This window comes from Triturus cristatus, chromosome 12 (assembly GCF_964204655.1).
Source record: "Triturus cristatus chromosome 12, aTriCri1.1, whole genome shotgun sequence".
Taxonomy (NCBI): Eukaryota; Metazoa; Chordata; class Amphibia; order Caudata; family Salamandridae; genus Triturus; species Triturus cristatus.
The window spans coordinates 135,263,654-135,281,444 of NC_140595.1; the positions used below are offsets into that span (position 1 = coordinate 135,263,654).

The 17,791-nt window shown below is 51.1% G+C and overlaps 1 protein-coding gene across 1 annotated transcript in view; it reads right to left on the reverse strand.

Moving 5' to 3' along the window:
- The window catches only part of PMF1 (polyamine modulated factor 1), a 65,040-nt gene that overhangs the window by 39,120 nt on the left and 8,129 nt on the right, over positions 1 to 17,791 (reverse strand). The gene's annotated exons all lie outside the window — the stretch shown is intronic.

Sequence of the window (17,791 nt, forward strand, 5' to 3'; positions counted from 1 at the left end):
GCCTGATGGCAGAACCAGGCAAAGGAACAATATTATGAAGATCTAAATATTTCTTTTGAATGCTCTTCCTGCACCCAAGAACTTGCTGGCTATTAAAAACCTGCTACTTAATAAGCAGTTTCCATGCTGTGTAGGCCTTCAGAATCTGTCAGGTGAGCCGGTTAGTGAATACTATACAAGAACTTTAGCGAGGATTGGTAAAAAACTATAGTAAAAAAAAAAAAAAGGTATGCAGTTGCTTCATTTTGTAGTTGTCCATATTTTTTACTCGCTATTCTCCTTGCTGTTATCGTAATACCCTGTCCATTCCAAAATAGCATATATGGTCAGCTTTATTGTCATGGATAGATCAAGACAGCTTCTCTCTTCTAAGGTCCAGGGCGTGGTACTCGAGACACGGCGCAGTGCCTTCGGTTTCAGCCTAGAATAGAAGGAAACAGCAGCATGAGGCCCTGGCCAGAAGTCTTTTGCAGCTGGGCCGATAAAGCGTTCTCAGACAGTCAAGATAAATGCAAGATGTAGGTACTGAAGGTGGTTGTTGTTTTTCAACATACTGCTGGCTCTTGTGGGATGTGGAGGCCAATAGCAAGATGGGTAATGCTCGAAGTCATATCTCTGGCTCACCAATTATGCACGCTTGTTCTTGGACATTTGTCTGCGGGACTGAGATGGAGGTAAGGATTAACAGTATGACAAATAATGCAGTGACATAGTGCAGATAGTGTGTCTCTCTGGATGCTGGGTACTTCACAGCACAATATAAGAAACAGAACCAAAGATTAGCTCTGAGATTTGTATTGCGGTAGGCTCAGGTAAACAACTGTAACAGGTGTTAGCTATCACTGGCTAGATCTAGGGCCTGAGTGCCCCAGGTAGCCAAGCCAATTCGCACTAATCCTTCGTTTCAGCAGACATCAGGCCTGGCATGGCTTGGATTCCCCAACAATCCTCTGCACAGGCTTAATGGCCCTGCAGTAGGAATGTGCCCTTCACCTTGACCCATCCACAAAACTAAAGGTGTGATGACGCAGTTCTCTATTGTGCTGCTATCCCTGTTTGTTTGCAGTAGGCACAATTCATTTAGTATTTGCAAATGGACACCACAGCCTACATGTTTCTCACAGGGAAACGCAAATTAGGAAACCCAGTTATGGAGGACGGAGTAAATTTAAAAAGTAATGCATAGGGTTAATGGCTTCTCCCCAGGAGATTCAGGAGGAAAATTGTCACTATTAAATAATAAACCACAACCAATTATCAGTCATCAACGATCTTGCCGAAAGGCAATAGCCAAACTCTTCCATATGTGCAGGGCGAGTCTGGGCGCACCCTCCAGCCAGCAGAAATTGGCATTGTCCTGAAGAAAACAAATTGGCATTGTCCTGAAGAAAACAAAGACATCAGCATATTCAGTGGAGCTCAGAACATGGAGTTCACTGGGACAAAAAGGAACAGAATGAGAAAAAGCAGAAATAAGCACGAGGACACAATTTTTCAGCAGTGTGAGACTTTTGTAGGAAAATATTTCTTTATATACTGTATAAGGTATCACCACTAGGTGCTTATACCATGCATAGAGTCCATGGGTTCCCAAAAAGTGTACAGGGCTCAATGTAAAACCCAAAGTGCTCTATTAAGTGGTAGTGTGGGCGAACAGCCTTAGGCCTAACACAGAGAAGTGTAAGACATTTATTGCAAAACAGTGACCAATAATGGACATGACTCAAGAAGGAGACCCAGACCACTTTTAGCAAAATTATACTTTGTACTTTATTTTAAGACCAAGATCTTCGCAATGAGGTAAGTACGTTTTTAATTAAAAATACTTTTCAGGGGGGGAGGCCCTCTCCTTCATATCCCATGCCCGGAGGCGCGAGCAGGAGGAGGTGACCCGAGTGGAGGCCGAAATTACTGAACTAGAGGGTGATTTGGGGAGTGGGGTGACGGATGCTGCACTGCATGTTCTACACCTTAAGCAAGCGGCCTATAGGGCCCTCGTCACGGAGGCAGCCAGGGGCCTCAGTAGAGAGCAACAGGGGCGACTGTATGATGTGGGTGATAAGGCTGGTAAATTGATTGCGTGGTTGGATAAAAAGGAGAGAGCGAGTCGTGTGGTTCCGCTGATTGAGAGGATGGATGGTGTACGTGTCACCGAGCCAGAAGACATTGTCTCTTGCTTCGCGGATTATTTCCGCGAGGTGTATTCCCCGGTTTCTCCCTGCTCGGAGGCGGACTCTCATGCCCTGCTTCGAGATATCGCGCTGCCCTCCCTTTCGGTGGAGGACAGGGAGTCGTTGGATGCTGCTCCCACCTCGGACGAAATTGCCCTCGCTATACGCTCGGTCGCATCTGGCAAGGCCATGGGCCCGAACGGCATCCCTATCGAGTTGTATAAGCTGCGACCGGACGTACTGGCACCCCACCTCCGCGCGATGTTCCTGGCGGCCCACTCGCGGGGCTCCCTCCCGCCGGACCAACGTCTGGCTACAATCGTGGTGATCCACAAGGAGGGGAAACCCCGAGACCGGGTTACCTCCTATCGGCCTATCTCGCTCTTGAATGCGGAGCCCAAAATCCTTGCCAAGGTGCTCGCCAACCGACTGGTCGGCGTGGTGGGCGCTTTGGTCCACCAAGACCAGTCTGGCTTTATCCCCCATCGCAACACGGCCCTCAATCTGCGGCGCTTGCACGGGGTGCTCGCACGTGTTCCGTTTGTGCGGGAGCCGGCCATCTTGGCGTCCTTAGACGCCACCATGGCGTTTGACACGCTCGAATGGCCATACATTTGGGCGATGCTGGCGAAATTTGGATTTGGACCGGGATTCATCAGCTGGGTTAAATTGTTGTACTCGGGCCCGTTAGCACAGGTGGTAGTGAATGGGCGAGTCTCGGCCCCGTTCGCGCTGGGACGGGGCACGCGACAGGGTTGCCCCTTGTCGCCGCTCCTGTTTGCATTGGCCTTGGAACCCCTGGCGGAGTGGCTGCGGTGGCACCCTTCCATCCGTGGTCTCCGTTGGACCCCCGAGTATGAGGACCGCGTGTCCCTCTACGCTGACGATATCCTTTTGTACCTAGCCTCCCCGCGCAAATCACTGATTGTCCTGGTTGATGTCCTGCGCTCCTTTGGCCGTAACTCAGGCCTTGTCATCAACTGGGCTAAATCATGTGTCTATGTGCTTTCCGGGGAGGCTCCCGTCCTCCCGCGGGGATGTCCGATCCAGATTGCCTCGCAGGGGTTTCGGTACCTGGGGGTCTATATCACGCTGGACCCGGAGGCCCGCTACGAGCGAAACTTGCTTCCCCCCCTCCAGCGCCTGAAGGAGGACGTCGCGCGCTGGCGGCGCCTGCCGCTTTCGCCGCTCGGCCGGGCGGCATTGTTTAAGATGATGTCGTTGCTGCGCTTCCTGTACGCTCTCCAGAACACTATGGACCTAGTCCCGGCGCGCTACTTCCGTGAGGTGGAGAGTCTACAGCGCCGCCTGTTCTGGGACGGGAGGCCGCGTATAGCCCTGGCGAAGTTGACGCTCCCGTGGTATGACGGGGGGATTGCCCTCCCGGACATTAAGCGGTATTACTGGGCCTCCCAGCTAGCTGCAATTAATCACGGCCTCTATGGGCCCGCCTTGAACCCGGCATTTGAAATGGACAAGATGCTCCTGCCCGGTGGCGACTACAATCGAGCGCTCTACTCTGGCGCGCCGGATCCCCGCTTGACGGGGCCCACGCGTGTCATGGTGCGGGTGTGGCACGCGGCCAATGCAGCTATGGGGTGGAAGGACCGTTTGACCCGGGCGTCGCCGTTGTATGCGCCTCAGCGGTTGGGCTCCCTGTGGACCTCGAAGGGTTTCGAGAAGTGGGACACGATTGGCATCAGTAAAGTGGGGGACCTCTGGACGAGAGGGGGATTTAAAACATTCGAGACGCTGCAGACGGAGTATCAGCTGCAGGGCAGTGAATACTTTCGGTACTTGCAGGTCCGTCATGCGCTGGGCTCCGTCTTCCCAGACGTCGCCTCCATCCCGGAGTCTTCCCCCCTGGAGGATAGAGTGCTGGATGGCCACGTTCCGGATAGCACGATCTCCCTCATTTACAAAAAATTGATTAATGACCGCTCGGACCTGCTGACCGGCCTCCGTGAGGCTTGGGTTGCCGACGGGCTGGAGTTGGACGACGAAGACTGGATTTCCGCGGTGGCCTCTCCGAAGGAGGTGGCCATACCGGCTCGCCTTCGCTTCGTCCAGCTTAAGATACTCCACCGGGTTTACGTGACGGGGCCAAGGCTTCTGCGTATGGGTTATGCCGAGGATGGGTTGTGTAAGCGTGGGTGTGGTGCTTTGGCGACTTTTTTGCATATTTTGTGGGAATGCCCGAAGGTGGAGCGATTCTGGCGTGGTGTGCACGAGGTCCTGCGTCTGGTTACGCATGTCGCGCTGTTGCCTGAAGCGAGGAGATGCTTGCTGAATGTGTGGGAACCAACTGATTACTCGGTTCCGCAGCCGCGATGGGTGACTCTGGGATATATGATTGCTAAGCGTGACATCGCTCAACTGTGGGGATCCCAGCGGCCCCCGGCGGTGTCGGCCTGGAAAGAACATATGGATTGGTGCATGTTCCGAGAAAAGGTGGTGTATGTGGCGAGGGGCAAGCCTGGGGCGTGGGTGAAAATATGGGGCCCCTGGAACGCCTACCGCGGGGGTATCTGCGCGCCACCACTGCTGCCTGCTGCCTCACCGGCTCCGTCCCCCTAGTTGACCCCCTCCCCCAGCCCCGGGCACAGAGTTCCCCCAGTCCTGGACTTGTCTCCCTTCCCCCTCTTTAGACTCCTGTGTATGGTTGGGGTCCCTCTCTTGAGGAGCACGTGTGGTTACCTTCGACTGCGGGTTGCCTTGCGGGTGTGGTTTTTCTATGTTGTTGTGTTTGAATAAAATGAAACCGTATTGTGGGCTTAGAGTCATGTGGCCCACTTTGTTGATGCCTGCTGCTTTACTTCTTTGCAACGCCAAGTGCCCTTTTGTAAGTTTGTCAGATGCTCCTGTTACTCTAGCGGCCGGCCGGAAGGTTGTAGGCCCATACTTGTATATACTTGAGATTGCAATAAACGGTTTCAACAAAAAAAAAAAAAAAAAAAAAACACTTTTCAAATTGAAAAAATAAATTAAATTAAACATTTTTTTTTTTTTTAAACAACCAAAAAAATGACACTTAGAAACTTTTCAGCACCGTTCAATGTTATCCTATGGGGAAAACAATATCACGGTTAAACTGGTAAGTAGTGCACTGACAATCCCAGTCTTCTGAACCAAAAGTCAGCAAGGGCCAAGTGAGTACCAAAACTCAACCACCAGCGGCACTTTGGGCAGTTGGGTGCAGAGGTAAAGAAAATCAGAGTTCGGCCCAATGCTTTTCAATGTAGACTGGGGGTGACTGGAGCCACACTGCTTGCAGGTAAGTAGATCGGTTGCAGGGGGGCAAGCTTTGGGGGTTAGCTTAAGCACAGGGGGTGACATAAAGCAGCCCCAAACATATACCACCAGCGGCACAGGGGTGGCTGGGTGCATTTTCGATGTTGGGCGTCCAATGGTTTTCAAAGGGAATTCTCCTTTCAAAGAGGTAGACAGGCGTGGCACCGGAGGTTGCAGGAGGAAGACCACCAACTGCATAGGTGTGAGGAAGTGGCTCTGTATATACTGTTCCCTAATAGGTACAGGGTGTACAGAGTCCACAGTCCCCCAGAGGCTGATAGAGGTCAAAGTTAGGTATGACCTTACTCTCAAAAGTGGTAGCTTGGTCGAGCAGTAAGGCAGTACCAGAGGACAGTGTAAAGCATTTGTTGTACACACTCAGTCAGCAAATGGTTTCACACACTCAATAACTGAACTCTAGGCCAATGGTTTATATATATAAAATATATGCTTGTTTTATTTTTAGAACCACAAAGGGGGTAAAAATATACTTTCTCAGAATGAGAGGTTGAATATAAATACTTTTGTCTTAAGCAATAAATTTGTGTAAACAGTCACAGTTGGTTGCAAAAAACAATCCTATTTCCTAAACATAACAATGCATTGAGCTCAATGGTAAATTCAGGTTATTTGTAATAAATTACTTTTCAGATTACTTTTGGAATTCCAGGTCTGGCTCCTAGATCCAGCCTGGGGTCAGTATTCAGAATCAAGTGATGAAAGTCGACTTAATAACTGTAATGATTTTTAAATAATATTTAGCTATTTCAAAAGTTAGCACTTAGAAAATATTTCAAAGAAAACCTTCAATGGATCTCTATGGCAAGAAATTCAAATTGCAGGTAGAGTACTTTATCGTTACTTTAGTAATCCAGGACTGGGTACCTAGACCCAGGACTGGGGTCCTTATCAAAAACAGGTAAGTAATTTCGTTTGCAGAAATGGTACGATTTTAAAAGAATATTTCAAATTTGCAAAAATAGACACTTAGAAGAAATTTCACAGAAAAGCAGACAATGGTTTCCTATGGGAGAAAAATGAGTTAGAGGTAAGTATAGTTGTGAACACTTTTCAGGGCCAGGGCTGGGCACCAAGATCCAGCACTGGGAGCTCACCTAGGAGCAGGTGAGTAAATTCGTTTTTGTCACTTGGCTGATTTTTGGTGAATTTTTGCAGTTTTGAAAAGTTCGCACTTAGAAGATTTTTGAAGAAAAAGCCAGTCAATGTTACCCTATGAGGAAAATGAAGTTAGCGGTTTAAGGGTAAGTACTCGACTGGAAGAGTTGAAATTCTGGGCATGGACTCAGGGGTCCCCCAGTGTCAGGTAGGTACAGTTGGTTCACCCTCAGCGGTTTCAGGACGGCCGGGTGCAGAGAGAGTTAGGCCCAATGTTATCCTATGAGGGATAGGGGGGCCTTGGTTGGTGGCTGCTGTCTGGCAAGCCACGCGGCTGTGGGAGCTGGGCTCCTGGTCACTTACTCAGGGCAAGTGGGGAAGTAGGTTAGTGTAGAGAGTGCACTGCCAGGGCCACTCGGGCGGCTGGGTGCAGGGCGCTCAATGGAAATCAATGGGAATGTTCCGGTTTGGAAAAAGGCTGCAGGCTCGGGGACCACTTCGAGAGGTAAGTTGGGTAGTTGTAGGTTAGGTGGGTACCCCGGGATTGGGCACAGGGGGCCGCTGGGCGCCGGGTGCAGGGGTGCCTTTTGACGTCGGGAATCTTACCCTCTGGTTGATCGCGGTTGGGGTGGCACTCGGTTCTGAGGCTGCAGGCTTCTTCCGGGATGTCGAGAGGGATCCTTGGGTGCCGGACTCGGGGTCACAGTCGCCGTGGGGTCGTCCTCAGGGTCTTTGTCCACTCCGGCACTGGCCAGGCTTGGCTGGTGCAGAGCGTGTTGGGTCCGCGGTTCCGGGCTGCTGCCAGGGGTTAAAAATAGGTTTCTTGAGTAGAGCCTCTACTCATGGGAGTCCCAGGGGCTTAGAGCCAAAAGGTAGCCAGGTCCTCCGAGGTTGGTGAGGTTGCTGGCCACGAGAGATGCCGCGCTGGTGCAGGTTCGAGAGTCGACAGGCCGGTAGGGCTGGGGCCAAAGCAGTTGGTGTCTTCTTCTCTTTTTAGCAGCTGCAGGGCAGGTCCTTGTTCTTCTTGCTCTTCTTGTAGTTTTCTATCTGGAATCTGGGGAAGGAAGGTACAGGGTGCCCCTAAATACTAGATTTAGGGGCGTTACAGGTAGGTGAAGGCCAGGGACCAATGGGTCCTTGTCCTGGGGTGGGTACACCCCCTATCCTGCCTCTCTCCTGTGGGAGGGGGGCAGTAGCCTAATCCTGATAGGGTAGGGCCCCCCATCTTCAAGATGGCGAGAGCCCGGAGATGTGCTTCACCTCGCCTCACCCACCTGAGGGGTGGGGTGGGCAGGCTGGCACATCCCCTGTCCTTGTATGGGGTTTCCGGCCAAGCTTCCCGCCAGAGTGGGGGGTTGCAGTGGCCTGGGGAAACTCCAAGAGGCGGCATGCCTTTGAAGCTTCCCTTTGCTCATCCTGGGGGAGGAGATTTATCACCTCACCCAGGATGTGCATTGTTGCAGGCCCGGGAGAGCAGGGGCTCTCCCACCCAGGGGTCCAGCAACGTGTCTGCTGTGTGGCAGCCTGGGCAGCCTCAGAGCAGACGTGGATTGTAGGTTAGTTGTAAGGGGGCATCTCTAAGATGCCCTCTGGGGTGCTGGGTACATTAAATCTCACACTGGCATCAGTGTGGGTTTAATGTGCTGAGAAGTTTGATACCAAACTTCCCAGTCTTTAGTGTTGCCATTATGGTGCTGTGGAGCTAGTGTTTGACGAGCTCTCAGCACCATGTACTCTTAAATGGCAGCACTGCACTTACAGTGCCCGGGAATGGACCTGGGTACTGTAGGGGCACAGGGCTCCTGCTCCTGTGCCCACACCATGGGCATAAGGCACCCAGCCAGAGGGGTGACTGACATATGCCTTGGCAGTGTGGGGGTTGGGCAGGGCACACAGAGATGTGTGCCATGTCGACTCTTCATTTTGTCCTGCACCCAGACACTCAGCCTGCACAGGCAGTGTGTGTGTGTAAGGGTACAGGGCCCCTAAGGGTGGCACAAGGAGTGCTGCAGCCCTTAGGGGCCTTCCCTGGTCACAAGGCCCTGGGTACCTAGGGTACCATTTACTAGGGGCTGACATGTGGCCAGGGTTTGCCAATTTGGAGTTTGTGTGTTTTAAGGAAGGAACATAGGCCCTGGGCACCTGATTGGCAGGAGTCCAGGGTACACTCAGTCAAAGTACATTCAGCAATTTAGCAAAAAGTGGGGGCATACCATGCAAGAAAGATGGCACTTTCTCACACAACCCCCCCCCCCCCCCCCCAAACGAAAGGTGATGAGACTAACCTTGTCCTATGGAGTCTTCATTGTCTAAGTGGGAAGTCCATCTGCATTGGCATGGGCAGTCCCTTTGGGAAGCTGGCCTGTCTTATTAGTTTCAGGACCTAACTCCCAAGGCTCCTCTCCTTGTCTTTTAGTGTCCTTGTCCCATCTTTCTATTTTGGGTTTTGAGGTGCATACCTCTGCAAATTCTAACTTAGCCAGGGCTAGGCCCAGCTTACCCACAGAGGTTACCCACAACTTGAGCAACCCCACCATGACCAATAAGGTCAGGGGGCCTGACTTGCTATTTGGCAGGGGGTTAGGCCACCATGCCAAGGATAGGGCTGCCATGAAGGCTAACACCCAGCAGAGGCTGCTGACAGCTGTCAGTGCCCAGAACCACAACTTTAGCTCCTGACTGGCAAGTGAGGGGGCTATCTTATAGGTCTCTTTGGGTCCTGGCTGTTGGTTTATTTGAGGGTGGGGGGTCACCACTCTTTGTGGTGAGCACCCTTTCTCCACCCTTTGTTCTGCCATCTGAGGAGCCACTAACTCAGACTGGACAGTTGCCCGACTAGTCAGGCCTTGTTGTTGGTTAGGGGGGTCTGTACCAGTGCCATTGTTTGGGTCTTCCCTCACTGGGATAGAATCTCCCTGGCCCTCTGGAACTGTGGCTAACAGTTGCCCACCTTTCCTAATCTGTTTCTTCTCACTCTTTTGGGGCTCAGCTGCACTGACTGCAGGTTGAGCACCCACCGGTTCTTTGGGTGAGGCCTGGCATTGGGCCAGCACCTCTCTTTGGCTCAGTTCCACCTCTAAGTGATCATTCCCCAAGAGACAATCAAGGGGAAGGTTGTTACTGACTATCACTTTTCTCCATCTAAGGGATCCAGCTGTGGCTAGGGGCACTATAGCCACAGGCCTAACAGTGACTCCCCCTGGGACAGTTCTCACCCTTCTTGTTTCCCCTGGGACATATTGGTGTGGGAATACCAACCTGTCATGCACCACAGTGTGACTGGCACAGGTATCTCTCAGGGCAGTGGCTGGGATTCCATTCACCAGTAGGTGGTGGAAGTGTCTACTCCCCTCTGGGATCTCCAGCTTGCTTCTTGGGCCCATTCCCCAGTTGAAAGCTAGGAGGACTTCCTCATCTGAGGACCCTCCCTCCCAAGCTACACTGGCAACCCCTGGGGCTACACTAGTCACCCCTGGAGCTGTATTAGGGAATTTGTTTTTAGGACAGCTAGAGTCCTTGGTGTGGTGTCCAGACTTCTGACAGTTGTAACACCATATTCTGTTGGGATCCCAATTCCTACCTTGGTACCCTGGTCTAGTTTGTGAGGTGTCTTGGGGCCCACCCTCCTGGACAGGTTTTTGGGGGGCTACCTGGGACTCCTTACTTTTATCCGCAATGGGTTCACTCTCTTTCTTTTGGGGAGGCTTTGGGACCCCTTTGTTTTGGTCACCCCCAGTGGACGTCCTAGTTACCCTAGTCTTGACCCAGTGGTCTGCCTTCTTTCCCAATTCTTGGGGAGAAATTAGACCTAGGTCTACCAAATGCTGATGCAACTTTTCATTTGTGCAGTTACTTAATATATGTTCCTTCATGAATAAATTGTACAATCCAGTAAAATCCTGCACACCATGTCCAGCTAACCAACCATACAGTGTCTTCACTGAGAAATCTACAAAATCAATCCAGGACTGGGTCTGGGTTTTGTGAGCCCCCCTGAATCTAATTCTATACTCCTCAGTGGCGAATCCAAATCCCTCAATCAGAGCTTTCTTCATGAGGTCAAAGGATCCTGCTTCTGGCCCGGAGAGGGTCAGAAGCCTGTCCCTGCAGTTACCAGAGAACAGTTCCCACAGGAGTGCCCCCCAGAGAGGTTTCTTTACTTTCCTGATATCACAAGCCCTCTCAAAGGCTGTGAACCATTTGGTGATTTCATCACCTTCCTCAAATTTAGGGACAATCCCTTTGGGGATTTTAGGGTCAGAAGTTTCCTCCCTATCCTTGTTTTTATTATTGCTGCCACCATTGATGGGTGCTAAACCCATCTCTCTCCTTTCCTTTTCTAGGGCCAGGAGTCTGGACTCTAGATCTATTCTTCTGGCCAGCCTCACAAGGCTGTCCTCTTCACTGGGGGGTCCCCCAGTGTTGTCTCTGGGACCAGAGCCACCTGTGTGGTCTCTAGGTGCCCAGATGCTATGTCTTGAGTTGGAGGGTATGGGTGCCATCTCCTCCCTAGGGAATAGTATGGGGAGGTTGTTTTCCACCTCCCCTGGTTCCCTTTCCTCATCTGACTGGCCATCACCATGTTCAGATGGGTGGTCTTTAGCATACTCAGCCAGGAGCTCCTGGAGCCCTTGTTTGGTTGGATGCTGACCCATTTGTAAATTTTTGAGTTTACATAAGGACCTCAATTCCTTGAAAGACAAGTGTAAGTAAGGTGTGAGGTCGAGCTCCTCCACCAGGTCCATGTTATTATTATCACTAATAGCTGGGTTTGTTTGAGACATTCTAACCTGACAGTTCTAACCCTCTACCCTGACTATAGTGACTTTTATTTTTCTAAAATTCTAATGGGACTTAAGCAAGGCCCTAGCAAGACTTTTAGTAATTTTGGAAAAACCAATCAGAATTCTAAAGGCAATTTTTAAGAGTTCTGTCGTGTGATCAGATGGTAACCAAGTAGTCCAACAAATGCAAGTTTGTATCCCACCGCTGATCCACCAATGTGAGAAAGTGGCTCTGTATATACTGTTCCCTAATAGGTACAGGGTGTACAGAGTCCACAGTCCCCCAGAGGCTGATAGAGGTCAAAGGTAGGTATGACCTTACTCTCAAAAGTGGTAGCTTGGTCGAGCAGTAAGGCAGTACCAGAGGACAGTGTAAAGCATTTGTTGTACACACTCAGTCAGCAAATGGTTTCACACACTCAATAACTGAACTCTAGGCCAATGGTTTATATATATAAAATATATGCTTGTTTTATTTTTAGAACCACAAAGGGGGTAAAAATATACTTTCTCAGAATGAGAGGTTGAATATAAATACTTTTGTCTTAAGCAATAAATTTGTGTAAACAGTCACAGTTGGTTGCAAAAAACAATCCTATTTCCTAAACATAACAATGCATTGAGCTCAATGGTAAATTCAGGTTATTTGTAATAAATTACTTTTCAGATTACTTTTGGAATTCCAGGTCTGGCTCCTAGATCCAGCCTGGGGTCAGTATTCAGAATCAAGTGATGAAAGTCGACTTAATAACTGTAATGATTTTTAAATAATATTTAGCTATTTCAAAAGTTAGCACTTAGAAAATATTTCAAAGAAAACCTTCAATGGATCTCTATGGCAAGAAATTCAAATTGCAGGTAGAGTACTTTATCGTTACTTTAGTAATCCAGGACTGGGTACCTAGACCCAGGACTGGGGTCCTTATCAAAAACAGGTAAGTAATTTCGTTTGCAGAAATGGTACGATTTTAAAAGAATATTTCAAATTTGCAAAAATAGACACTTAGAAGAAATTTCACAGAAAAGCAGACAATGGTTTCCTATGGGAGAAAAATGAGTTAGAGGTAAGTATAGTTGTGAACACTTTTCAGGGCCAGGGCTGGGCACCAAGATCCAGCACTGGGAGCTCACCTAGGAGCAGGTGAGTAAATTCGTTTTTGTCACTTGGCTGATTTTTGGTGAATTTTTGCAGTTTTGAAAAGTTCACACTTAGAAGATTTTTGAAGAAAAAGCCAGTCAATGTTACCCTATGAGGAAAATGAAGTTAGCGGTTTAAGGGTAAGTACTCGACTGGAAGAGTTGAAATTCTGGGCATGGACTCAGGGGTCCCCCAGTGTCAGGTAGGTACAGTTGGTTCACCCTCAGCGGTTTCAGGACGGCCGGGTGCAGAGAGAGTTAGGCCCAATGTTATCCTATGAGGGATAGGGGGGCCTTGGTTGGTGGCTGCTGTCTGGCAAGCCACGCGGCTGTGGGAGCTGGGCTCCTGGTCACTTACTCAGGGCAAGTGGGGAAGTAGGTTAGTGTAGAGAGTGCACTGCCAGGGCCACTCGGGCGGCTGGGTGCAGGGCGCTCAATGGAAATCAATGGGAATGTTCCGGTTTGGAAAAAGGCTGCAGGCTCGGGGACCACTTCGAGAGGTAAGTTGGGTAGTTGTAGGTTAGGTGGGTACCCCGGGATTGGGCACAGGGGGCCGCTGGGCGCCGGGTGCAGGGGTGCCTTTTGACGTCGGGAATCTTACCCTCTGGTTGATCGCGGTTGGGGTGGCACTCGGTTCTGAGGCTGCAGGCTTCTTCCGGGATGTCGAGAGGGGTCCTTGGGTGCCGGACTCGGGGTCACAGTCGCCGTGGGGTCGTCCTCAGGGTCTTTGTCCACTCCGGCACTGGCCAGGCTTGGCTGGTGCAGAGCGTGTTGGGTCCGCGGTTCCGGGCTGCTGCCAGGGGTTAAAAATAGGTTTCTTGAGTAGAGCCTCTACTCATGGGAGTCCCAGGGGCTTAGAGCCAAAAGGTAGCCAGGTCCTCCGAGGTTGGTGAGGTTGCTGGCCACGAGAGATGCCGCGCTGGTGCAGGTTCGAGAGTCAACAGGCCGGTAGGGCTGGGGTCAAAGCAGTTGGTGTCTTCTTCTCTTTTTAGCAGCTGCAGGGCAGGTCCTTGTTCTTCTTGCTCTTCTTGTAGTTTTCTATCTGGAATCTGGGGAAGGAAGGTTCAGGGTGCCCCTAAATACTAGATTTAGGGGCGTTACAGGTAGGTGAAGGCCAGGGACCAATGGGTCCTTGTCCTGGGGTGGGTACACCCCCTATCCTGCCTCTCTCCTGTGGGAGGGGGGCAGTAGCCTAATCCTGATAGGGTAGGGCCCCCCATCTTCAAGATGGCGAGAGCCCGGAGATGTGCTTCACCTCGCCTCCCCCATCTGAGGGGTGGGGTGGGCAGGCTGGCACATCCCCTGTCCTTGTATGGGGTTTCCGGCCAAGCTTCCCGCCAGAGTGGGGGGTTGCAGTGGCCTGGGGAAACTCCAAGAGGCGGCATGCCTTTGAAGCTTCCCTTTGCTCATCCTGGGGGAGGAGATTTATCACCTCACCCAGGATGTGCATTGTTGCAGGCCCGGGAGAGCAGGGGCTCTCCCACCCAGGGGTCCAGCAACATGTCTGCTGTGTGGCAGCCTGGGCAGCCTCAGAGCAGACGTGGATTGTAGGTTAGTTGTAAGGGGGCATCTCTAAGATGCCCTCTGGGGTGCTTGGTACATTAAATCTCACACTGGCATCAGTGTGGGTTTAATGTGCTGACAAGTTTGATACCAAACTTCCCAGTCTTTAGTGTTGCCATTATGGTGCTGTGGAGCTCGTGTTTGACGAGCTCTCAGCACCATGTACTCTTAAATGGCAGCACTGCACTTACAGTGCCCGGGAATGGACCTGGGTACTGTAGGGGCACAGGGCTCCTGCTCCTGTGCCCACACCATGGGCATAAGGCACCCAGCCAGAGGGGTGACTGACATATGCCTTGGCAGTGTGGGGGTTGGGCATGGCACACAGAGATGTGTGCCATGTCGACTCTTCATTTTGTCCTGCACCCAGACACTCAGCCTGCAAAGGCAGTGTGTGTGTGTAAGGGTACAGGGCCCCTAAGGGTGGCACAAGGAGTGCTGCAGCCCTTAGGGGCCTTCCCTGGTCACAAGGCCCTGGGTACCTAGGGTACCATTTACTAGGGGCTGACATGTGGCCAGGGTTTGCCAATTTGGAGTTTGTGTGTTTTAAGGAAGGAACATAGGCCCTGGGCACCTGATTGGCAGGAGTCCAGGGTACACTCAGTCAAAGTACATTCAGCAATTTAGCAAAAAGTGGGGGCATACCATGCAAGAAAGATGGCACTTTCTCACAATAGGTAAATAGAGGTGTAGGGGGTCGTATTGGCACCCTCGGTTCAGCTCACCAGGCCCAGGGGTTTTGGGTGCAGGGGTGCCTTTCGACGTCAGAGTCTTCTTACTGTAGCTGGTCGCGGTCAGGGGGAGCCTCTGGATTCAAACTGCAGGCGCCGTAGTGGAGATCAGGAGAGGTCAGCCAATGCTGGACACGAGGTCAGGATCGCTGGGGAGACTTCACTGCACAGGTGAGGCACTCAGGCTGTGGGTGTCTAGTGCAGAGTGGGCAGGAGATGCGGATCTGCATGCATCCAGAGTCCTTGGAGCCTTCTTCTTCTTGACAGGTCCACTGTCCACGGAAGATTGGAGTCTTTTTCAAAGGCAGCAGTCCTCCCAGGGTTTTCAGAGGTCGCTGGCTGCAAGACTGGTCGCTGGTTTGCAGAAGCGGGAGACAGACTGGTAGGGCTGGGGCCAAGGCAGTCGTTTTCCTGCTTCTTAGGTCGTCATAGATCTAGTCTATGGGAGCCACCTAGATACTAAATTTAGAGGTGTTTCATGCAGTAGCAGGTAGGGACAATGGGCACCTTACCTGGGATGACTATACCCTCTATTATGCCACCCTCCTGATTGTAGGAGTCTCTCATCTTCAAGATGGCAGGAACTGAGAGATGTGCTTTGCCTCGCCTCCCCCACCTTACACGTGGAGTTGGCCGAGGTGGCCGCACTTCCTAGTCTAAGTTTTCCCAACGGTTTTCCTGCCCAATGTGGGGAAGTAAACTGGTGGCTGCAATCTGCTGCTAGCAGCAGGGGCTAGGGGGCAGCATTACAAAGGCGCTGGGCCTTTGAAGCTTCTTCCTTCTAGCACTGGTCCATCCTGGAGGAGGAAGTGACACCTCTGCCAAGGATGTGCATTGTTTCTTGTCCCATAGAGCAGAGTATCGCTACCCAGGGGTCCAGAAACATGTCTGGATGTAGCTGGCTGTTTACAGTCGGTCAGAGACCACACCAGGGTTAGTAGGTTTTCTGGGGGCACCACTGAGGTGACCTCCGAGTACATGTTTTAATAAATTTCATACTGGCATCAGGGTAGATTTATTACAAAGAGCTGTTTCGTACCAAACACTCCTGGGTTCAGTGAAGCCATTATGGTGCTGTTTTTATGGTGCTGTAGAACTCGAGGTGTCAAGTTCCCAACCCTTGTACTCTCTATGGCTTCCCTGGCACTAACAAGATTAGGGAAAAGACCCTAATATTGTTGGGGTATATCTGTTCATGCCGATATGCCCACACATGGGATACAGTGCACCATGCATTAGGGCTGGTAAGGCCTGCTAGAGGGGTGGCTTACCTTTATCTCAGGCAGTGCTAGATAGCATAGCACAAAGCAGTGTGCAGTGTTGACTTGGTCATTTGTTCAGCTCAGAGGCATACCAGCTGCAGGAGCAGTGGCATGGGCCAAGTGAGGGGGTCACAGGGGACCCTCTTCAGGTTCCAGGCCCTAGGTACCCAGGGAACACTTACCAGGGACTTACAGGGGGGAGAAGTACCTATTGTGGAAATGTTTTAGAGAAAGAACACTGGTGCTGGGAAACTGGACAGCAGGGGCCTAGCACTCTAAAATCAAAGCTACATCAAAAGCCAGGTATTAAGGGGTGGGGGGCATACTGCAACAGAACCCCCTCTTCTCACATATTCTAAGAATGGGAATAGTCCAGCCCGAACAGCCAAGCCACGTCCTCACTGGTTAAGAACAAGCATCCTGGGGCCGGTTTCAGGGTAACACCCCTCATAAGCCAGACTAGCTTGAATTCAGTGGCAAAGTGAGCAAGGGACCTACATCTGGACATATACTGCCAACTTAGGGAGAACAAAGCAAGGAGATGATGGACAGATCACTGAAACGTTTCAGACACTCACCCCAAGTCACAAATCTGGGTTGAATCCATCATCGTTCTTTAACTCACTTCGCCACCCAAGTTCAGATCCAGCCATTTGCAAATCAATCTTTATCCAGTTCCTCATGGGAACAGTCCAGCCCGAACTGCCAAGCAAGGTCTCCCTGGACCGGAAACAAGCATCCAGGGACCGGTTTCAGTGCTCTGTCCACCCTCTCCTTGTTTGCTTTGTTCGCCCTCAGTTGGCAGGTTATGCCCAGACGCGGGTCCCTTGCTCACTTTGCCACTGGATTCAAGCTAACCTGGCTGATGAGGAGTGTTACCCCGAAACCGGTCTCAGGATGCTAGTTTCCAGTCCAGGGAAGACCTGGCCTGGCAGTTCAGGCTGGACTGTTCCGATGAGGAACCGGGTCAAGACTGATTTGCATATGGCTGGGTCTGAACTGGGATGGCGAAGTGAGCTTAAGAACGATGATGGATTCAACCAAGATCTGTGACTGGGGATGAGTGTCTGAAAGGTTTCAGCGCTCCATCCATCATCTCCTTGTGTTTGCTTTGTTCGCCCTAAGTTGGCAGGGTATGCCCAGACGTGGGTCCCTAGCTCACTGGAATCAAGCTAGCCGGAATGATGAGGGGTGTTACCCCCAAAACCAGATGCAGGATGCTTCTTTCCAGTCCAGGGGAGACCTGGCTTGGAAGATCAGGCTGGACTGTTCCGATAAGGGACAGGGTCAAGATTAATTTGCATATGGCTGGGTCTGAACTGGGGTGGCAAAGTGATCTAAAGAACGATGATTGATGCAACCCAGATCTGTGACTGGGGGTGAGTGTCTTAAAAGTTTCAGAACTCCGTCCATCATCTCCTTGTGTTTGCCTTGGAATAGTTTAAAACACCGCCCTTTCAAGCCTTTTCAACGGCTCAACCAATGAAAGTCAACTTTCCAATGAAGTATTGCAGACAAACGTTGAGTTAGCTGATTGAATAGGTGCAGTGTGACATAGGGTGTTAAAATGTATGATTTACAGCCAAATAAAAAAATTTCCCTGCATCTCCCAGTGAAGGTCCCGCAGCCGGCTCTTGTCTTTGCCGGAAGTCGGTGGTGAGGAGGAGGAGTCCGTTTACGAAGCTCGCAGAGCGGGAGCGAAGCTCGGAGCCCAGTGCACAACGCACAACGAAAAC